The sequence below is a fragment of the Hypanus sabinus genome, chromosome 14 (genome assembly GCF_030144855.1).
Source record: "Hypanus sabinus isolate sHypSab1 chromosome 14, sHypSab1.hap1, whole genome shotgun sequence".
Taxonomy (NCBI): domain Eukaryota; kingdom Metazoa; phylum Chordata; class Chondrichthyes; order Myliobatiformes; family Dasyatidae; genus Hypanus; species Hypanus sabinus.
In genome coordinates, this window is record NC_082719.1 from 107,339,943 (window position 1) to 107,353,332 (window position 13,390).

A 13,390-nucleotide genomic window follows, 5' to 3' on the forward strand; every position below is an offset into this window, starting at 1 on the left:
AGTACAGGTCCAATAGTTCACAAGTCAATTGAGTAACAACAGGATTCAGGCTTTGGGCCTACTGCACTTTATTCTCCAATGAACTTCATTATGCAGTGAAATTATTTGTGCCTCAAAGATAATCTACAATGAGATGTTTCTTGGCACAATATGTAGATAAGCCTACAAGAGGAAAGACTGTACTTGATTTAGTATTGGGAAATTTACCTGGTCAAGTGTCAGATCTCACAGTGGGAGAGCATTTTGGAGATAGTGATCATAATTCTACCTCCTTTACAATAGCATTGGAGAGAGATAGGAACAGACAAGTTAGAAAAGCATTTAACTGGAGTAAGGGGAATTATGAGGCTATCAGGCAGGAAATTGGAAGCTTAAATTGGGAACAGATGTTCTCAGGGAAAAGTACTGAGGAAATGTGCCAAATGTTCAGGGGATATTTATGTGGAGTTCTGCATAGGTACATTCCAATGAGACAGGAAGTTACGATAGTGTACAGGAACCATGGTGTACAAAGCCTGTAATAAATCTAGTCAAGAAGAAAAGAAAAGCTTAGAAAAGGTTTGGAGAGCTAGGTAATGTTAGCGATCTAGAAGATTATAAGGAAGGAGCTTAAAAAGGAAATTAGGAGATCCAGAAGGGGCCTTGAGAAGGCCTTGGTGAGCAGGATTAAGGAAAACCCTAAGGCATTCTACAAGTATGTGAAGAGCAAGAGGATAAGATGTGAAAGAATAGGACCAATCAAGTGTGACAGTGGGAAAGCGTGTATGGAACCGGAGGAAATAGCAGAGGTACTTAATGAATACTTCAGTGTTCACTATGGAAGAGGATCTTGGTGATTGTAGTGCTAACTTGCAGCAGACTGTAAAGCTTGAGCATGTGGATATTAAGAAAGAGGATTTGCTGGAGTTTTTGGAAAGCATCAAGTTGGATAAGTTGCCGGGACCGGACAAAATGCACCCAGGCTACTGTAAGAGGCAAGGGAGGAGATTGCTGAGCGTCTGATGATGATATTTGAATCACCAATGGGGAAGGGAGAGGTTCCAGAGGATTGGAGGATTGCGGATGTTGTTCCTTTATTTAAGAAAGGGAGTAGAAATAGCCCAGGAAATTATAGACCCGTGAGTCTTACCTCAGTGGTTGGTAAGCTGATGGAAAAGATCCTGAGAGGCAGGATTTCTGAACATTCAGAGAGGTATAATATGAGTAGGAATAGTCAGCATGGCTTTGTCAAGGGCAGGTCGTGCCTTACAAGCCCGATTGAATTTTTTGAGGATGTGTCTAAACACATTGTTGAAGGAAGGGCAGTAGATGCAGTGTATATGGATTTCAGCAAGGCATTTGATAAGGTACCCATGCAAGGCTTATTGAGAGTAAGGAGGCATGGGATCCAAGGGGACATTGCTTTGTGGATCCAGAACTGGCTTGCCCACAGAAGGCAAAGAGTGGTCATATTCTGCATGGAGGTTGGTGACCAGTGGTGTGCCTCAGTGATCTGTTTTGGGACCCCTTCTCTTTGTGATTTTTATAAATGATCTGGATGAGGAAGTGGAGGGATGGGTTAGTAAGTTTGCTGATGTCACAAAGGTTGGAGATGTTGTGGATAGTGTTGAGGGCTGTCAGAGGTTACAGCAGGACATTGATAGAATGCAAAACTGGGCTGAGAAGTGGCAGATGGAGTTCAACCCAGATAAGTGTGAAGTGGTTCATTTTGGTAGGTCAAATATGATGGCAGAATATAGTATTAATGGTAGGACTCTTGGCAGTGTGGAGGATCAGAGGGACCTTGGGGTTCAAGTCCATTGGACACTCAAAGCTTCTACGCAGGTTGACTCTGTGGTAATGAAGCTATACGGTGTATTGGCCTTCATCAATTTAGGAATTGAATTTAGGAGCCGAGAGGTAATGTTGCAGCTATATAGGACCCTGGTCAGACCTCACTTGGAGTACTGTGCTCAGTTCTGGTTGCCTCACTACAGGAAGGATGTGTAAGCCGTAGAAAGGGTGCACAGGAGATTTAGAAGGATGCTGCCTGGATTGGGGAGCATGCCTCATGAAAATGGGTTGAGTGAACTCAGCCTTTTCTCCTTGGAGCAACAGAGGATGAGAGGTGACCTGATAGAGGTGTATAAAATGATGAGAGACATTGATTGTGTGGATAGTCAGAGGCTTTTTCCCAGGGTTGAAATGGTTGCCACAAGAGGACACAGGTTTAAGGTTTTGGGGAGTAGGTACACAGGAGATGTCAGGGGTAAGTATCTTACTCAGAGAGTCGTGAGTGCGTGGAATGGGCTGCCGGCAACAGTGGTGGAGGCGAATACAATAGGATCTTTTAAGAGACTTTCAGATAGGTACATGGAGCTTAGAAAAATAGAGAGCTATGGGGAAGTAATTTCTAAGGTAGGGACATGTTCGGCACAACTTCGTTGGCCAAGGGCCTGTGTTGTTCTGTAGATTTTCTATGTTGTAGACTAATTCTATTGAAAGACTGAAGAGCTTAAGACTTTATTCCTTGAAACATAGAAGATTAAGGGTAAATATGAGTGGCATATAAAATTATGCGTGGTATACAAAAATAGAAAACCTACAGCACAATACATGCCCTTCAGCCCACAATGCTGTGCTGAACATGTACTTACTTTAGAAATTACCTAGGGTTACCCATAGCCCTCTATTTTTCTAAACTCCATGTACCTGTCCAAAAGCCTCTTAAAAGACCCTATAATCCATATCCACCATCGTTGCCGGCAGCCCATTCCATGCACTCACCACTCCCTGAGTAAAAAATTTACCCCTGACATCTCCCCTGTACCTACTTCCAAGCACCTTAAAACTGTGCCCTCTTGTGTTAGCCATTTCAGCCCTGGGAAAAAGCCTCTGACCATCCACACGATCAATGCCTTTCATCATCTTATACACCTTTATCAGGTCACCTCTCATTCTCAGTCATTCCAAGGAGAAAAGGCCAAGTTCTCTCAACCTAGTCTCATAAGGCATGCTCCCCAATCTAGGCAACGTCCTTGTAAATCTCCTGTACACCCTGTCTATAGTTTTCACATCCTTTCTGTAGTGAGGTGACCAGAACTGAAACAGATAAAGTAAATGCAAGCAGGCTTTTTCCACTGAGGTTGGGTGGGAATAAATTAGAGGTGGTGGGTTAAGAGTGAAAGGTGAAATATTTAAGGGAAACATGAGGGAGAACTTCTCTCAGAGGGTGGTGAGAGTTTGGAATGAGTAGCCAGCGCAAGTTGTGTATGCAAGTTTGATTTCAACATTTAACAGAAATTTAGATAGGTACATGGATAGGAGGGATATGGAAGGCTATGGTCCAGGTGCAGATTAATGGTCTGGCATGGACTAGATGGGCTGAAGGGCCTGTTTTGTGTGGTAGTGTTCTATGACTCTAATTACACCCATATGACCAATTATCCTACTAACCTGGTACATCTTTGGAGTGTGGGAGGAAACCCACACAGTCACGGGGAAAACATACAAACTCCTTACAGACAGTGACAGGAATTGAACCTCGGGTTGCTGATGCTGTAATAGCATCACACTAACTGCTCCATTACAGTTACACTAAACAATATACTCTATATGTCACTAGAACAAAATGCAGAGCATTCTCCTTACCATTTAGCAGATTGACCTGCTAGATCCACATTCAGTATTTAAAAAATGTTTTTTCCAGTCCTGATGAAGGGTCTACGCCCAAATTGTTGACTGTGTACTCTTTTCCATGTATGCTGACTGGCCTATTGGGTTTCACCAGCATCTTGTGTGTTGTGCTTGAATTTCCAGCATCTGCAGATTTTCTTGTCTTTCATTCCAACACCCCTTATTGGTTAGCCCTTCCATTCACAGATCATTCTTGTGAACCAAGCTGCCCACCCCAGGTATAAGATCAACAGCCAAGGGGTCAGGTTGTGTGTAAAGTTTAATGGCGGTTAGCAGATGCATTACCGCCACCTACAGAGGTCAGTGTAGAGCAAAGAGACAGGAAGCATGCCAACTAAATTTCCCCCAAAAAAACATCAAACATCTAATGTTTTTCAGAAAGTCAAAAATGGCATTTATAAATATCACCATGGCAGTGATATCCTTTTCTTTTTCATTATTTTTATTAATTTCTTACATAAAAGAATACAGGGTATAGTAATATATATATTATATATCGATTACAATATATTGAAATCACAGATGAAGTGTAATTACCCCATATCCATATATATTAAATTTAAACATAAAATTGAAAAGAAATAATTTTATTTTACAAAAAATCTAAACCAACTACCAGAAAAAAGAACAGCTGTCTGGTTTAAAAAAAAGAAAAGGAAAAAATCCTTAACATATAGTAAAGCATTATTAGCCAACATCTGTGATTAATAGCAAATCAAAGATTTTGAAAGTAATTCAAAAATGGCCCCCACAATGTTAAAAAAAATCTTGTCTAGGTTCAGAAATTGAACAGCGAATCTTCTCTAAATTTAAGCAAGACATAACATCATGTCACCAATGAGTATGAGTAGGTGGAGTGGCATCCTTCAACTTAAGCAACAAGGCAGTGATATCTTAATGGTTGCTAAATGTTATTATGGCTGGGGGTGGTAATGGGGACAAGCTTCCACTACCTATTAAATGCTCCCAGTGGCATGTGTCTCAAATAACCTCTGACAACCAAGACCAGCTCTTGGCCTTTGTACAAACAAGCTGGAGGAACTCAGCAGGTCGGGCACCATCCATTGAAATGAGCAGTCAACATTTCGGGCCGAGACCCTTCATCAGGACTGAAGAAGGAGGGGGCAGGGGCCCCATAAAGAAAGTGGAGGGAGGGTGGGAAGGGGAAGGCTGGTAGGTGCCAGGTGAAAAACCAGTAAGGGGAAAAATCAAGGGGTGGGGGAGGGGAAGCAGGGAGAGAATAGGCAGGAAAGGTGAAGAAGGAATGTAAGGGGAAAGCACTATGGGTAGTAGAAGAAGGCAGAATAATGAGAGAGGTGATAGGCAGCTAGAAGAGAAGGCAGAGTGAAAGCGGGATGGGGGAAGGGAGAGGGAGGGAATTACCAGAAGTTGGAGAATTCGATGTTCATACCAAGGGGCTGGAAACTACCCAGCTGGTATATGAGGTGTTGCTTCTCCAACCTGAGTTTGGCCTCATCATGGCAGTAGAGGAGGCCGTGTATGGGCATATCCGAATGGGAATGTGAAGCAGAGTTGAAGTGGGTGCCAACCGGGAGATCATGTCTCTTGTGGCGGACGGAGCAGAGGTGCTCAATGAAGCGGTCAATGAAGTGGTCTGCATCGGGTCTCGCCGATGTAGAGGAGACCGCACCGGGAGCACCGGATGCAATAGATGACCCCAACAGACTCACAGGTGAATTGTTGCCGCACCTGGAAGGACTGTTTGGGGCCCTGAATGGTGGTAAGAGGAGAGGTGTAGGGACAGGTGTAGTACTTCCGCTTGCAGGGATAAGTACCAGGTGGGAGATCTGTGAGGAGGGACATGTGGACCAGGCAGTCGCAGAGCGAATGATCCCTGCGAAAAGCATCTGGTGCTCCCAGTGCGGCCTCCTCTACATCGGCGAGACCTGACACAGATTGGGGGATGGCTTCGTCGAGCACCTCCGCTCCGTCCACCACAACAGACAGGATCTCCCGGTTGCCACCCACTTCAACTCTGCTTCACATTCCCATTCAGATATATCCATACATGGCCTCCTCTACTGCCATGATGAGGCCAAACTCAGGTTAGAGGAGCAACACCTCATATACCATCTGGGTAGTCTCCAGCCCCTTGGTATGAACATCAAATTCTCCAACTTCTGGTAATTCCCTCCCTCTCCCTTCCCTCATCCCACTTTCACTCTGCCTCCTCTTCCAGCTGCATATTACCTCTCTCATGATTCTGCCTTCTTCTACTACCCATAGTGCTTTCCCCTTACATTCCTTCTTCGCCTTTCCTGCCTATCCTCTCCCTACTTCCCCTCTCCTACCCCTTGATCTTTCCTCTGATTGGTTTTCCACCTTCTCCTTCCCACTCTCCCCCCACCTCCTTTATAGGACCCCTGCCCCCTCCTTCTTCAGTCCTGATGAATGGTCTCGTCCTGAAACGTTGACTGCTCATTTCAACAGATGCTGCCTGACCTGCTGAGTTCCTCCAGCTTGTTTGTACATGTTGATTTGACCACAGCATCTGCAGTGTACTTTGTGTTTACTTGGCCTTTATGTATGGCTTAGCTATTAAACCCAGCAGAACTGTTTCTACTGACAGGAGAAGGGGCAAAGGTGGGTTATTGGCACTATAAAACCAGTTGCTTCAAGCAAGTGAAGGGCCTTGACAAGCCCAGAGAGCACAGAGTGGGCTTTGCTGTGAGGAACACATTGTTGAAGATGGTGGAACCAGGCAGCAATGGATCTGAGCGATTTCTTACTCTTTGCTTCACCACCACCAAAGTTCCAGTAACTCTTGTCAGTGTGTATGCTCTCATGCTGTACTCCTCATTTGAGGTAAAGGATGAGTTTTATGAAACTTGCAGCCACCATCAGGAATACCCCCAGCAAGGAATGTCCTGTTCTCCTGGATGGGTGACTTCAATGCCAGGGTGGGTGCAGCTCATGACTCATGGCGCTTCTACCTAGGTCACATTGGCATGGGCAAGGTGAATGGGTAATTGTTGGAGTTCTGCACCTAAATTAATCTATGTAACACCAACTCATACTTCCAGACCGAGTTTCAACACAAGGTTTCTTGGAGTCTTGGAGTGTGGCTCTACACACTGGCACCGCTGGACTTGATCCTGGTGAGATGCTCCTTCCTCAGCAGCATGCCTTTCAATCACTCCTACCATAGTGCAGACTGCGACACAGACCATTTGCTGGTGTGTTGCAAGATCAGATTGTAGACAAATTCCATCATGCTGAACAAGCAGGGAACCCTTGCATTGCAGTCAGCAAGGTGTCTCACCCAGACCTGCTGGAGTAGTGTGTTTGGTCCTTCAAGAAAGAACTGAGTGTCAGCCGCCTGGAAATTCTGTCACAGAGAAATAGGAACTTCTGCAGAGTACCATCTCCAGCACAGCCTTAGCCAACTTTGGGAAGAAGACCTCAAAAGCATGACTTGTTCAAAGCCAAATCCAACAAGGTGACCCCCATCATTGAAACCAAACCTTATGTCCTAGTTGAGTACAAGCATTTGCCAACTGAAAGGAACCTACGGATCCTCAGGGCTGTGAGAAACAAAGTTTAGCAGACTGCCAGGCACTGCGGCAATGAGTACTGGATGCAGCTCAGTGAAGACATCCAGACCACAGCAATAACAGGCAATATTTGCTTTATGTATGATAGCATCAAGACCCCTCTCAGAGCCACATGGTTCCCCTCAAATCCATCAATGGGAAAGTCATAGAGTCATAGAAGAGTCATAAAAAACTACAGCACAGAAACAGGCCTTTTGGCCCATCTAGTTGGTGCAGAACCATTTAAATTGCCTAGTCCCATTGACTGGCACCTGGACCATAGCCCTCATACCCCTTCCATCCATGTACTTATCCAAACTTCTCTTAAACATTGAAATTGAAATGGTATCCACCACTTGCACTGGCAGCTCATTCCATATTCTCACCACCCTCAAGTTCCCCTTAAACATTTCAAAGGGTCTGCTTGCATCACGGCCTGGTATGGAAACACCAAAGTTCATGTACAGTAAATCCATCAAAAAGTAATGCACGTGATCCAATATGGGTAAGGCCCTCCCCACCACTGAGCACATCTACACGGAGTGCTATCATAAGAAAGCAGCATCAATCATCAAAGACCCGCACCATCTAGGCCATTTCTCATCTCGTTGTTGCCATGAGGAAGAAAGTAAGTACAGGAGCCTCAGAGCTTCCACCACCAGGTTCAGGAACAGTTATTACCCATCAACCCTTAGGCTCTTGAACCAGAGGGAACACTGAATTCTTCCCACAATCTGTGGATTTACTTTCATCCATGCTCTAGATCTTTCTTTTTTTTCTTTTTTCCTTCCTTCCCTCCCTCCTTCCTTCCTTCCTTCCCTTCCTTCCTTCATTTTAATATTCTTAGCTCGAGCTGGTAAAACCTGAGATATGGGCATAGCCAAGCACACTCATTTCTCATTTGCTAGAAACTTTGACTATTTCAGTGGTGTGTATTCAGTATTTTCAGTATTGTGGCTTTCTGGAGATTTACATTAATATTGCTTTTCTTGGCATTTTCTACATTTATTGTCTTGAATTTGTTGCTCTTTTATCATGTATATTTGATTTTTTAAAATTTAACCACCCAGTACTGTATCACCACAAGGAATCATTCTGTTTTCATCCTAAGACATGGAATCACATCTTCAGAAAGAGGTGACACAGAGTCGGAGAATGTTGAATCTTTGTGGGTGGAGTTAAGAAACTACAAGAATAAAAGAACCATTATGGAAATCATTTAGTGGCCTCCAAATAGTAGCCAAGATGAAGGACTGAGATTGCAAAGGGATCTGGAAAAGGCATGTAATAAGGGTAATAACACAATTGTAATGGGAGACTTCAATATGCAAGGGGATTTGGAAAATCAGGGTGGTGCCGGATCGCAAGAGAGGGAATTTGTTGAATGCCGACAAGATGGCTTTTTAGAGCAGCTTGTGCTTGATCCTACTCGAGGAAGATTGGGTGTTGTGTAATGATCCAGATCATATTGGGAAGCTTAATGTAAAGTACTGGTTGATTGAACTCGGCCTTTTCTCCTTGAGTGACGGCGGATGAGAGGTGATCTGATAGAGGTGTATAAAATGATGAGAGGCATTGACCATGTGGATAGTCAGAGGCTTTTTCCCAGGGCTGAAATTGCTAGGATGAGAGGCCATAGTTTTAAGATGCTTGAAAGTAGGTAGAGAGGAGACGTCAGGAGTAATTTTTTTACACAGAGAGTGGTAATTGTGTGGAATGGGCTGCCGGCGACAGTGGTGGAGGTGGATATGATAGGGTCTTTTAAGAGATTCCTGGATAGGTAAATGGAGCTTAGAAAAATAGAGAGCTATGGGTAACCCTAGGTAATTTCTAAGGTAATGACATGTTCAGCACAGCTTTGTGGGCCGAAGGGCCTGTTATATGCTGTAGATTTTTTATGTTTCTATGTTCTATGTTTCTAAACACATAGGAGGGGGTGATCATAATATGATTGAATTCATACTCCAACGAGAGGGAGAAGCATAACTCACATATCAGTATCGTAGTGGAATAAAGGAAATTACAGAGGCATGAGAGAGGAACTTGGCCAGATGGATCAAAGGAGGATACTGGCAGGGATGACGGCAGAACGGAGATGGGTGACTGAAGTTTCTGGGAATAATTCACAAGGCAAGGATAGATATGTCCCACAGAAGTTGTCTTCAAATGGCAGGGGTAGGCAACTGTGGCTGACAATGGAAGTTAAGGACTGTATAAAAGCAAAGGAAAGGGCATATAAGGTAGCAAAAGTGAGTGGGAAGTTAGATGATTGGAAGCTTTTAAAATCCAACTAAAGGCAACTAAAAAAGCTATAAGAAGGGAAAAGATTAAATGTGAGGGCAAACTAGCAATAATATAAAACAGGAAACCAGAACTTTTAGTTATGAAGGAAGTAAAAGAGAGGTGAGAGTTGATATTTGGTCACTGGAAAATAATGCTGGTGAAGTAGTAATGGGACAAAGAAATGACAGATGAACTTAATGGGTACTTTGCATCTGTCTTCACTGTGGAAGACACTAGCAGTGTGCCAGAGGTCCATGAGTGTCAGGGAGCAGGTGTGAGTGCCATTACTACAGGTAAGGAAAAAGTGTTTGGCTCAAAGGTCTGAAGTTGGATAAATCACCTGGACCAGATGGACTACATCCCAGAGTCCTGAGAGAGGTTGCTGAAAAGATAACAGATGCATTGGTCATGATCTTTCAAAAATCACTTGATTCTGGCATCAAGTGGAAGATTGGAAATGTCACTCCACTCTTTAAGAAGGGAGGAAGGCAAAAGAAAGGAAATTATAGGCCAGTTAGCCTAACCTCAGTCCTTGGGAAAGTGTTGGAGTCTATTATTAATGATGAGATTTCAAGGTACTTGGAGACTAATGATAAAATAAGTCAAAGTCAGCATGGGTTCTGTAAAGGGAAATCTTGCCTGACAAATCGGTTGGAATTCTTCGAGGAAGTAACAAGCAGGGTGGACAAAGGAGTGGCATTGGATGCCAGTTACCTGGATTAACAGAAGGCATTTGATAAGGTGCTGCACCTGAGGCTGCTTAACAAGATAAAATCCTACAATGTTACAGGAAAAATACTGGCATGGATAGAGGAATGGTTGACAGGCAGGAGGCAGCGAGTGGGAATAAACGGGCCTTTCCTGGTTGGCTGCCGGTGACTAGTGGTGTTCCTCAGGATCAGTATTGGGACTGCTACTTTTCACATTGTTTGTCAATGATTTGTTGCAAAGTTTGCGGATGATATAAAGATGGGTGGAGGGGCAGGTAGTGCTGTGGGAACAAGATGATGGAATTTCTCAGCTAGGAACTAGTGTAGACCGAGTGGACTCAGTCACCAGCAGGGAGCTAGTATTCTTTCTGCTGAACAAGGTGAAGGGCATAAGATAGAAATACCATTGGAGCAGAGCTTCTTAATGCCAGGATAAGGTGCACCCACTCATAGAGTCATAGAGCCCTATAGGGCAGAAACAGTCAGCCCATCTAATCCTTGCCAGCCTGGTTTTCAGCCTAGTCCCATTAACCTGCAGCTGGACCATAGCCCTCTATACCCCTCCCATCCATGTACTTATCCAATCTTCTCTTAATTGTCATAAATGAAATCAAATCCACCGTGTGTTGGCTGCTTATTCTACACTCTCATTAATCTCAGAGTGAAGAGGTTCCCCTTACATATTTCACCTTTACCCTTAACACATAACCTCTAATTCCAGTCTCACTCAACCTCAGTGGAAAAAGAATGCTTGCATTTACCCTATCTAAACCCCTCATGATTTTGTATACCTCTATCAAATCTCCCCTCATTCCTCTACATTCCAGAGAATGAAGTTCTAACCTATTCAATGTTTCCTTATAACCCAGGTCCTTAAGTCTTGGAAACACCCTTGTAAATTTTCTCTGCACTTTCAATCTTATTGACATCTTTCCTGTAGGTAGGTGACCAGACTACGCACAATACTCCAAATTAGACCTCACCAACATCTTATAGAATTTCAACATAACATCCCATCTCCTGTACTCAGTATTTTGATTTATAAAGACCAAAGTGCCAAAAGCTTTCCTTACAACCCTATCTACATCTGACAACACTTTCAAGGAATTATGCATCTGTATTCCAAGAATACAGTATCTGCCATACTCCTAAGTGCCCTACCATTCACCATGCAAGTCCTCTCCTGTTTGTCCTACCAAAGAACAACACCTCATACTTGTCTTCATTAAATTCTATCTGCCATTTTACAGTTGGTCCAATTCCCACTGCAAGCCTTGTTAGTTTTCCTTGCTGTCCACTACACCCCCAGTCTTGGTGCGAATTTACTGCTCCAGTTAACCACGTTATCATCCAGATAGCTAATGGATTGGTAAAATTGGTCACCTCTTTAAAAAGGATATAAAGCACCCTGGTTTTGGTGATTTTGTTTAAACAGAGCAAGGTAATAACTTGGGGAAAATAGCAGATCATGGAATATTATTAGGATGGAAATTGATTTAAATAAGTATGATTGTAATTCTTGGTCTGTGTTACATTCCATGAAATAAAATAAATAGCTTAATGAAACAGATCTCATCTTACCACACTTTAATTTAGTTCACTTATATAATGTATTATGAGGGTCAGTTGAGTGGGCTAGGACTTTTCTCTGTGGAGCAAAGGGGGGTGACAGGCGAGTTGATAGAGGTGTACAAGATGATGAGGCATAGATTGAGTGGACTTTCTCCCAGGGCAGAAATGGTTAATATGAGGGGGCATAACACTTTAATCACCTTAAAGTGATTAGGGGAAAGTATAGGAGGGATGTCTGAGATAGATGGGTGGTGTTTGAGGCAGATACATTAAAGACATTTAAGAAATTCTTAGATAGGCACATAGAGTAGATGATTGGAAAATGGAGACATGGCATCAAGGTTATGGGGAGAAGGCTGGGGAGTGGGGCTGAGGAGGGGAGAAAAGGATCATCCATGATTGAATGTTGGAGCAGACTTGACGGGCCAAATGTCTAATACTGCTCCTATGTCTTATGGTCTTATTATTCCTCTCAACTCCATTCTCCTGCCTTCTCCACGTATCATTTGACACCCTGACTAATCAAGAACCTATCAACTTTTGCTTTAAATTTACCCATTGACTTGGCCTCCACAGCCATCAGTGGTAATGAATTCCACAGATTCACCACCCTCTGGCTAAATAAATTCCTCTTTATCTTTGTTCTAAAGGGATGGTATTCTATTCTGAGGCTGTGTCCTCTGTCCTAGACTCCCCCACTATAGGAAACAACTCCCTCCATATCCACTCTATCCAGATCTTTCAATATTCAGTTGTTACGAACCCCGTAACTGGGTTACTTACCAGCAAAGATAGAGGCGTCCGTTGGAGTCTGGTGATACTATTTTTAACAGTATTTATTAGTAAAAATACACAAAAATTATATCAATGCAAATATACAGATAATATACGTCGTCAATACTAAACCTAAAAGTGCGGATATAATAATAATCATTAAGAAATAAGCTCTTTCGTTGTCTAGGGGATAATGAATTGTCCAATGGAAATGTAAAGTTTGTTTCAGTTCACACAGGCTCCTGTGTTTGTTTGTCGCTGTGTTGCAATTGTTGGAGAGAGAGAGATAGAAGAATGGGAACAGTTACCGCTAAGTGTTTTGCCAACCTTCCTTTATGATTTTGATCTGTCGGTGTCTCGTTGTTGTGGCCGTTCAAGTATGACCTCTCCTTTAGCGAAATCGTTCTTCCGTGATGAGCCCGCCACCCAGGCAAGGGAGGACACACAAGAGCTCTCACCGGCTTTCGCTATAAAATGCTGTCACTGGATTTCTAGCGTTTCTCCTGGTGCGTCTGAGGGTTGTTCCCCAGACCCAACTTTTATCCTCACTCACGGGGTCTCAGATGTCAATCAGGTTGGGATGATGCAATCCCTCAACCAGACCACTCTGGCTGCCCCCTGAGGGGTTTCAATGAATAGTACAGTACTCAATACCCAATTCCGTCTCCAAGAGACAATAGCAGTAATCAGCGGTTCTGTTATGCTTTTGTTAGGGGACATTCCACTACCTTGTGTATTCTGCATTGTCAATAACAACTGCCTTTTCTGTTATCCTGTGTCTCTCTCTCATTACTGACATGCTGTGTATCTCTCTCATTTCCT